Source organism: Gastrolobium bilobum, unplaced genomic scaffold (genome assembly GCF_033153095.1).
Source record: "Gastrolobium bilobum isolate Gb01-03AN ecotype WA unplaced genomic scaffold, APGP_CSIRO_Gbil_v1 utg8690, whole genome shotgun sequence".
NCBI classification, from domain to species: Eukaryota; Viridiplantae; Streptophyta; class Magnoliopsida; order Fabales; family Fabaceae; genus Gastrolobium; species Gastrolobium bilobum.
In genome coordinates, this window is record NW_026896141.1 from 30,316 (window position 1) to 40,872 (window position 10,557).

The 10,557-nt window shown below is 38.4% G+C and overlaps 1 pseudogene; it reads right to left on the bottom strand.

The window, feature by feature from the left end:
• Nucleotides 1-312: 312 nt before the first annotated feature.
• LOC133297997 (disease resistance protein RUN1-like) lies at nucleotides 313-10,233 on the bottom strand (annotated as a pseudogene).
• Nucleotides 10,234-10,557: the final 324 nt, after the last annotated feature.

Here is a 10,557-nt window from a genome sequence, read left to right on the forward strand (position 1 = left end):
GCTTGAGTTTACGCATCCACAAGCATGTTAGTTTACTTTGTTCTCACAGAAGGTATACCAGATTACTTTGCAATTAAACTGCATTATAGTCAAGTCTAATATGCCTCCTTAATCTTCACGGAGTAATTAGATAAAAGAACTCTCAATCTGCAATGTAATTTCCTAATTTAATTCTTCATTGGCAGAACTAACAATAATTAATTAGTGAAGATGCACCAGCCTATTAATAAAAATAATTCTTGGATAAAATTCGATGCATTCTGACAATGATAAAATATTGATACATTATTAATTTTAGTGATTAATAATGTATTAATGCTTCAGAAAACCTTTGGCAGATTCCTTTTGGCTGCCCCAATGGTACAATATTGCTCTAGAATTCTCTTCTTCTTCCTCTTCCACTTCCACTTCTTCCTCTTCAACCAACCAATTGTATGGAAGCTGGATTTCAGGACACAAGCTGCTTTCTTTTACATTCTTAAGGACAAAGGGGAGTTCTTCTGCATGCACATCTTTGTTGACTAGCATGCGTAACCCCCATTTCTTAATCATCAGACCTGGGCGGGCTTTAAATGTGATACGCGCTCCTGTTTTTACAAAATGGCAGTGCTCCCGAGAGATATAGATTATCCAAAGATATTTTGAGCCATCAATCTTGTTCAGTTCCAAACTGAGTGGCAAATCGAAGCATTCTTCCGTGAATTCACTTTCAAAAGAAAGATAAAAAGGATGTGGTAGTGACAAGGAGGACGAATCTGGAGAACCAGACATTGCATTATGATTGTTTACCTCAAATGCTACACAAAAGGCAAAACCATTCCAGTTGTCATCCGCATCAAAATCTACAATCCTTTTTATTGAAGCCTCATTAAATTGATGCCTGAGCCCTGAACCACGGAGGAAGACTATGATCTGATGAAGAATCAAAAACTTCACATTCCAAAGGAATAACAATATCAAAGCCACATCGGAAGTGTCGGGGTTCCTTGTACCAAACAAAAAATCACGTAGGTATATTAGAGCTAGAGAGAGATAGTGGAAGGAAAGGCATGCTAAGTGCGTACCCTAACCAACCTTCTATATGGGCTGTCAAAAATATACATGTAATTCTGATATATGATTACTAATGAAATTGAGAGTATACGCACCTTGATTAGCCATTGAAGCCACTCAAATGCAGGGTGCAACAACCACTTACAAGCAACCAGGTTGGGGCAATCAAAAATATATAATCCAGACCTATGATCACGAGATCCGGATACCGCTATAAAATAGCGTCCCACTAATGAATCGTTTCTACACAGAATCACACGCCAAGGTAAATTTTGAAGCTCATGGCAATGCGCCAAGTTTAAATATGCTAGCCTTCCAAGCCCCCAGATGGTAGAAGGTAATGAAACAAAGTTGTTTCCCTCTAGATTTAGTCTTTCTAAACACTTCAACGTTGCAATAGCATTAGGTACATGACTTAGATTGCAAAAGCCTAAATCTAGAAGAATCAAAGCCCGAAAGTGCATAGAAAGATATAAAGACGACCATCCCGGGGGAAGTTTTATAAGTTCAGAGCAGCCATGGAAATCTAGAATTTTAAGAGATTGCATGGTGTAAGCCTCAGAGGGTACACTCGCAAGACTTGTGCAGTCTCTACAACTCAAGAATCTAAGCTTTTTACAAGTCACAATTGATGGATGAACCGCAGATAAACTGACACATTGATCAATATCAAGGTACTCAAGATTCGATGCCCCTGTAATATCGAGGTTTTCAAGTTTTGTGCAACCAGAGAGCTCCAGAACTTTCATAGAACTTAATTTGGAGGGACTGCCAAAATCAAGGACAACCAGATTGCTACAGTTTTGCAAACTCAAGAAAGCAAGTTTACTCAAAATTCCAATTGATGGATGGACATGGCGTAGGTTTGTACATCCCGAGAGATCTAACCGCTCAAGTTCTGGAATCCCATCAAAGATTGGAGTTTCCATAAGATTTTTAGAGTTGCTTAAATCTATCCTTTTTAAAGAGGGAAGATCCTATGAAAAGAGAATTAGCAAATACTAATTAGAATGTTGTATCAAAGCTTGAATTTCATTCATTGATTTACTTTGGCATGTAATCAGAATTGGAGTCAAAAGATTTATTTATAAAAAAATAAATATTTTACTAAGTTTAGTGCATTAACATGGGAAAGTAATATTCAAGAATAGTTCATTATGTACAAATATTTTAAAATCTGACCCAATCATGTCCAGACTTTTCAAATGATTTATTAATAAATAATTAAAAAATTGTAAAAAATAATAATAATTTTACATTCAAAGTTTGTCAAAATCATTTAATTTTTTTAGTATTTCCAAATATTATGATTTACTATAATTTAAAAGTAACAAAATATTATTTTGAAAAAAAATGCACCTCTCACACACATATCTCATTTTTATAGAGCTCTTTCAAAAATTTTAAACATAATAATTTTTTAAGTGAATTTTCATTTGAATTTTTAATTTAAAAATTATTAAGGCACCATAAAATTTATAAAAAATAAAGCACTCATGCTTAAAAAATTAAAAAATTATGTTCATTTTAAAAAATAAAGACTTTTAAGTAAATTATATTCATTTTGAATTTTTAAAATTAATATTCCATTATAGAATTTCAGAATCTCCAACTATCGTGCCACTTCTTTTGAAAAATAACTAATCATTATTGTTCCCATTATTTCTTAACAGCAATAAAAAAAAAAATGAAAAGCAAAATCATTAAAGTACCTTGCAGCCGTCCCACAGTCGTTGTACGATGCTACTACGCATATTCAATTCAACAAGACGATAGGGCTCAAAATTGGATGGCAAAGAAGTGAAAGGGTAACCGCTCCACATAAGATACTCGCCTGAGGGCATTCGGAAACATCTTTTTGATCAAGAACTATAGCTTTAACCTTGTCTGTTCCCTAAAAAATATAAGAATAAACATGTTTTGAAAAATGGAAAAAATGAAATCACTTGAATTAACTGAACTTATTTTTTGATAAAAATAAAACCTTGAGTAAATATCTTGTTTGGTACTTGGCAAATTTCATGATGACTGCTTTGGTCCCTAGCAAATAAAAAGGCTATTTGTGGTCCTAAAAAATTCAAAATGGACCCATTTAGTTGAAATCGTGATCTCTCACAAATTAAAAGACCCACATTAGTCCCACAAAAGAACTAAAATGAATCCACTATAAATTTCTTAGGGACCACAAATAGTCTTTTTATTTGCTATGGACTAAAGCTAGAAACTAAAACGGACATCATAAAATTTGCTAAGTACCGAAAATGATATTTACTCTAAAACCTTAATTGTCTATGAATATATATCTTTATTAAATAATTAAAATATTAAAACTTTCTTATGAAAAAAAAAAAAAAGGAAGATCAAGGAATTCAAATAGTTGTTACCGTTTTTGTCATCAACACATGATGGAAATCCAGGTAAAGCCACACTCTACTCCATAATCCTGGTTCTTGGGGAAATTGTTGCCGAACAATATGCTTCCCCAATTCTTGCAACATTTCATGCATATGAATTTTCTCATTTTTAATGATTATGAGTGATGTCTCAATCAGTCGTGGAATTCCAATGTGAGGGTGTAATTTACAGGCATCTAGAATTCGCTTTACATAATCCACTCTCTCCCCTTCAAAGAAACAAGCAATGTGCAGGAATATTTCTTTCTCCTCATCTTGTAGTCCATCAAGACTTAAATAAAGCACATCCATAATATTTTTGTCTGGATTCTTCTTCAATCTATTCAAGGCGTCTATCCACTGGGGACCATCTCGGGTACACAAGAGAGAACCCACAACACTAATTACTAATGGAAGGCCTTGAGCATATTCTAGTATCTTAGGGATCAGCTCTACAAAATTACTGCTTGAATCATCACTTTTGAAGGCTTTTCTGCATAAAAGTTGACAGGCGTCGTTATCTTTCATCAGTTGAGCCTTATAAACTTTATCCGCTCCATACACGGTAAGAATATGCTCATCCCTAGTGGTTACAATCATTCTACTTCCTGCGCGTAGCAATTTAGGATTTATACGTAATTCTTGTAATTGCTTTAATTGATCAACATTGTCAAGAACTACTAGGACCTTTATTTTCTGTAGCCTATTTCTTAGGCTTGCTGATATTTCGGAAGGACTGCATTTATCTAGATCTTCTTTTAGAGTTTGACGAAGAATTTGTTTCTGCACGGAAACAGCACCACCATCTCTATAAATTTTGCTTACGTCCTCAATAAAACAGCAAGCTTCGAACTGATAAGAGATTCTATCATACAAAGCACTAGCAAGAGTTGTTTTTTCCTATTCCACTCATCCCGCAATTTCCCAAAACTCGAAATTTATCCTCCTCCTCGGAGCTTAATTTTAAAAAGCTCTCTAATGTTGCTACACATGGTTGCATCCCAATAACGTCGTCAACAAACCCTGAGAATTTATGACCCAATATATTTATTACCTCGTGAACAATATTTTCAATTTCTTCAAACTCTGGCCTGAAAGAGAGAGGAAAAAATAAGATCATTAAATTATAAATTGAAAAATTAAGGAGAGAAAAAAGGGTAGAAATTCATTTTAGGATAACATATTAATGGATATAAATTTGTTGTTAACCAGAAACTCATATTTAAAAATAAAATAAAATAACCATAGTACTCACTTATTCCTCACATCCCAACCAGCTAATCCTGCCAAATCCGACATAGCTTCCTCCCATCGATCAACCTTGTCTTCATCTTGTTCAAATCTCTTAGTGTGTAAGAGAAAGGCATCCTCGTACACCCCATTCTGTTTTTGTTGAAATATGATATTTAAAATTCAAAATAGAAATTAGTTGTGATCTAAGTTGTTGTTTACTGTTATGTATATTTGGTTTGTTTGTAACAAGATGAGATCAGGTTGTTTAGGATAGTTTCCTTCTTAGTAGCAAGTTGTTGCTCTGTTTTGTATTTATATGAAATCCCTCACTGAGGATGAATACGATTGAATAGATGAATTCACCATTGATACAAGTTCTAACATGGTATCAGCCTAACCTTTAAACACTACACAGATCCCCACCCATTGTTTTTTTTCGTATCCTCCTCTCACAACCCATTACTGTTCATCCATCCAGCCCAACCCAAAACATTACTCTCTTCATTTGTCCTCCTTCTAAATGGAGAACCCGAACCATAACACTGCAAACTCCGACGCCGCCATCCCTGTCCCTCCTACCCAGCCACCAAATCCCATCATCATCAATCAAGATTCCTCCTCCTTCCCTGTGTCTATCATCCTTGACGAAACGAATTATCCTCTATGGTCCCAACTAATGGACATGCGGATCGGGGCCCGCAACAAGACCGGTTATCTCACCGGAACGCATCCGAAACCCCCCCAAGACGATCCCACCGTCGAAGCATGGGTCACCGAAAACAAACGGGTTAAGAGTTGGCTCATCGATTCGATGAGTCCTTCCCTCATGCCCCGTTTCTTACGATTGGAAACCGCCTCTGAGATTTGGGAGGCTTGCAAACGGACGTACTACGATGCATCCGATGAAACGGTTCTATTCGAATTAAACCAGAAATCCTTCACAACGAAGCAGCAAGGGCGACCTCTGGCAACGTACTACAACGAACTTCTTGCAATCTTCCAAGAAATCGACCACCGAACGCCATCTCAAGCTTCTACCGTCGCTGGTGTGGTTCACCTCCACTCCACCATGGCTCGTCTCAGGGTGCACATTTTTCTCAGCGGCTTGGACCCTGACTTTGCTCACCTACGAGGGGAGATTCTTCGAAAGGAGCCAAAACTCGATCTTGAGGGCTCCTATGCTTTTGTTCGTCGCGAAATCACCCAACGTCAGACCATGGATTCTGCTCGTCTCCCGCCAGACTCCACTGCACTACTCACAGTTCCTGCCTCTGGCCCCTCCAAAACTCGCAAGCAAACCTCATCAGCCAAACATACTCAGTTCTCGTGCACTTATTGCGGGACGACTGGACACTCTAAACAGCGCTGCTATGAGCTAATAGGGTACCCCGAATGGTGGGACTTCAACAAACAGCCGCGCCGGAAGCCTTCCACTGCTGCAATTGCCACCGCTTCTCCTGCCTCTGCACCGCCCATCTCCCCTGCAGCCTTGGTTGCTCACCAAGGTCCAATTGGTAACCCTTTTGCTTTTTCTACATTGTCTGGAAACCATACATGGGTAATTGACACAGGTGCATCGGACCATATGATTAGAAATTCCTCTGACTTGCATAATTGCCAACCCTCAACTTTGCCTTTCATATCCACTGCAAATGGAAACACATCACCCATTACTGGCCAAGGGTCCCTTTCCCTCTCTCCCTCGTTATTCCTGGACTCTGTATTAGTAGTCCCCTCTTTAGAATTTAATCTCTTATCTGTTTCCCGAATTACTACTTCCTTGAATTGCACTGTTTCTTTTTGGCCTGATTTTTGTGTGTTTCAGGACATCTCAACCCGGATGACAATTGGTTATGGAGTTAGACATGGAAAGCTCTATTTTTTGGATTTAAGTCACGGCTCTATTCCCACTTATGTCAAGTCGTTCAATACCACTGCTGTCGATCAAGCCTCTGCCTCTGTGTGGTTATGGCATCGTAGATTAGGACATCCCTCATTTCCCTACTTACAAAAATTGTTCCCCAATTTATTTTCGCTTTTGAATAAAACAAATTTTCAGTGTAATATCTGTGAACTGGCCAAGAGCCATCGTGTTCCCCACCCTCCAAGTATCAATAAAAGTCAGGTTCCATTTCAGGTTATTCATTCGGATGTTTGGGGTCCCTCTCGGGAACCCTCCTTGTCTCAAGCACGTTATTTTGTTACTTTTATTGACGAATGCACAAGAATGACTTGGGTCAGTATTTTAAAACAAAAAAGTGAGGTTTTTACTGTTTTTAAACGCTTCCACTCTATGATTTTCACTCAGTATCAATCTCGCATTCAAATCCTACAAACTGACCATGGAACCGAATACACACATCACAATTTTAACTCTTTTTTGCTTGACAATGGAATCAAACATCAAAAATCCTGCACATATACTCCACAGCAGAATGGCCTAGCTGAAAGGAAAAATAGGCACTTGCTTGAGGTTGTTCGAGCTTCTCTCTTTGGTATGCAGGTTCCTAAACGGTTTTGGGGAGAGGCAGTCCTCTCCGCTGCATATCTTATTAATAGGACACCCTCTAGTGTCCTTGGTTTCCAAACTCCTCAACAAACACTTGAATCCTTCTTTTCCATCCCTCATATTCCAAATTTAGAACCACGGATTTTTGGTTGTAGTGCCTATGTTCACACTCCTAAACCCTTACGTCACAAATTAGATCCTTGTGCTACTAAGTGTGTTTTTGTAGGATACTCTGACTCTCAAAAAGGATACAGATGCTTTGATCCAGTTCTACACAAACTACATGTTACAATGGATGTCTCCTTTCACGAATGGGAACCTTTTTTTTCAGGGGGAGTCCTTAGTCCTTCCCCTCAGGGGGAGACACCATCTGATGATTATCTTGGAGGAGAAGTACTGTTACAATTGAGTCCTCACTCAAACTCACATCCTACAGCCGAAACTACATCTGAGGCAATCCATCAAGACACCATAATGAATTCACAAGCTGAAACTCCACTTCTAACTCCAATAGCCGAAGCTGCATTCAGAGATGTTCCTGAACAGCAATCCGGAGGTACTTTTGAACAACAACCGATTCTCATTGAGGTAATATCTGAACCAAATACTCTTCTTCCTTCTATTTCGAATGTTCCTGACAACACCATTCCTGAACCTCCTCCTTCTTCTGAACCTTCTACTCGGCATTCCCTAAGACCAACCAAAGGAATCCCAAAAAAATTGTATGAACCAGATCTACAAGCTAAGGCAAAGTATCCTATTAACAATTATGTTTCAACTCACAGGTTATCTAACTCATATGCCCTATCTGTAAACCAATTATCTACTGTATGCATACCTAACAATGTGCAGGAAGCTCTTGAAGATCCTAAGTGGAGAGAGGCCATGAACATTGAAATGGAGGCATTGGAAAAAAACTCAACCTGGGAGCTTGTTTCTCTACCTAAAAACAAGAGAACAATTGGTTGCAAGTGGGTGTATGCTGTAAAACTGAGAGCATATGGTAGCATTGACAAATATAAAGCACGACTAGTAGCAAAAGGATTCACCCAAAAATATGGCATTGACTACCAAGACACCTTTGCTCCGGTAGCCAAGTTGAACACCATTCGTATCCTCCTTTCCCTTGCAGCAAACAGAGATTGGCCCCTCAAACAGTTTGACGTAAAAAATGCATTTCTGAATGGAGATCTCAAGGAAGAGGTGTATATGGATATACCACCTGGAAGTAATACACAGCCAGAAAGGGAATCAAAGGTTTGCAGATTGAAAAAGGCACTGTACGGCCTTAAGCAGTCTCCTAGAGCTTGGTTTGGGAGATTTTCATCGGTCATGAAGAACTTTGGGTATAGTCAAAGCAATGCGGACCACACCTTATTCATAAAACGTCAAAATGGAAAGATCACAGCCTTGATTGTGTACGTGGATGACATGGTGCTCACTGGGGATGATTTGGAAGAAATGAAAAAATTGGAAAAACACTTGAACACTGAGTTTGAAATGAAAAACTTGGGAGAACTCAAGTACTTCCTTGGAATTGAGATCTCAAGATCAGAAAAAGGTATCTCACTTTCCCAAAGGAAATATATTTTAGATCTTCTCACAGAAACCGGAATGTTGGACTGCAAACCAATCGAAACTCCTATGGAAATGAATCACATGTTAGGCATCTATTCTGACCAAGTAGCTGCTGATGTGGGAAGATATCAAAGATTAGTAGGAAGATTAATCTACTTATCCCACACTAGACCTGATATTGCATATGCAGTAAGTGTGGTAAGTAGATTCATGCATTCCCCTAGTAGTGATCATATGGCTGCAGTGGTTCGGATCCTAAGATATTTAAAAGGAACAGTGGGAAAAGGGTTACTGTTTAAGAAAAACAGCACATCCTCCATTGAAGGCTATAATGATTCAGATTGGGCAGGTGACAAAACAACTAGGCAGTCAACCTCAGGATACTTTACATTTGTGGAAGGGAACCTTGTCACTTGGAAAAGTAAAAAACAAAAGGTAGTTGCGCGATCAAGTGCAGAAGCAGAGTATAGAGGAATGGCACAAGGAGTGTGTGAGTTGCTTTGGATCAAACGAGTCCTACAAGATCTCGGGTTGTTTCAAGATCAAATTATGAACTTACATTGTGACAACAAGGCTGCCATAGAAATTGCTCATAATCCCATCCAACATGATAGAACCAAACATGTTGAAGTTGACAGACACTTTATAAAGGAAAAGCTAGATGAAGGCACAATTCACTTTCCTTTCATTAAGTCTGAAAAACAACTCGCTGATGTTCTCACCAAGGAAGGATCAGTAAAAACGTTTCAAGAATCAATAGATAAGTTGGGAATGATTGATATTTTTGCACCAACTTGAGGGGGAGTGTTGAAATATGATATTTAAAATTCAAAATAGAAATTAGTTGTGATCTAAGTTGTTGTTTACTGTTATGTATATTTGGTTTGTTTGTAACAAGATGAGATCAGGTTGTTTAGGATAGTTTCCTTCTTAGTAGCAAGTTGTTGCTCTGTTTTGTATTTATATGAAACCCCTCACTGAGGATGAATACGATTGAATAGATGAATTCACCATTGATACAAGTTCTAACAGTTTTTGTACATGAGATGGATCCACATCATAGAAAATTGGGAAAACAGTTTGTTTCAAATTTATACGGCATTCATTTATAGAAGCCATTTCATCCAAACACCATGTTGAAGAAGCATAATCTGGGGAAAAGACAACGATAGAAACCCGTGAATCTTCAATTGCTTGTAAAAGCTGTGATTTAATGGGTTCTCCTTTCCCGAGCCGTTTGACATCCTTAAAGGCAAAAAGACCTTTCCTGGAGAGATGAGCAAAAAGATGGTCAACAAAAGAGTTGCGAGTATCACTACCTCTGAAACTGATAAACACATCGTATTTACAGATCCGCGGAGATGACGTGCTGCTTTGGATGTTACCCGAATCCATGTAAGAACTGGAAGTTGTAGCTGTGCGGATCCGCTTTGGATTACGGGATGATGGGCTGCTATTGGAATCCATGGCCCAAAAAAGTCGCAGGAAAAAGGAACTCCGAGGGAGTAAAGTAATATCTTTGATATGAAAACGAATCTTATTAACCTTGAAAACTCACCGCAAAGCCACTTGAAGAACGGTTCTCACTGTTCGGAGAGAATGAACGGAAGCTCCCTTGGTATTTTGGGACTTTGACCAAAATAACACACTTTGAATAATATTTTACCGGTATGCCACGGTTTATTTCGAATTTTTCAAAATGCCACGTCGCAATCCCACTACATCACCATCACCAAGCGAGATTGTAAGATGATACGTGGCGGTCAACCATGGAGCCCCATTCTCGCTTAT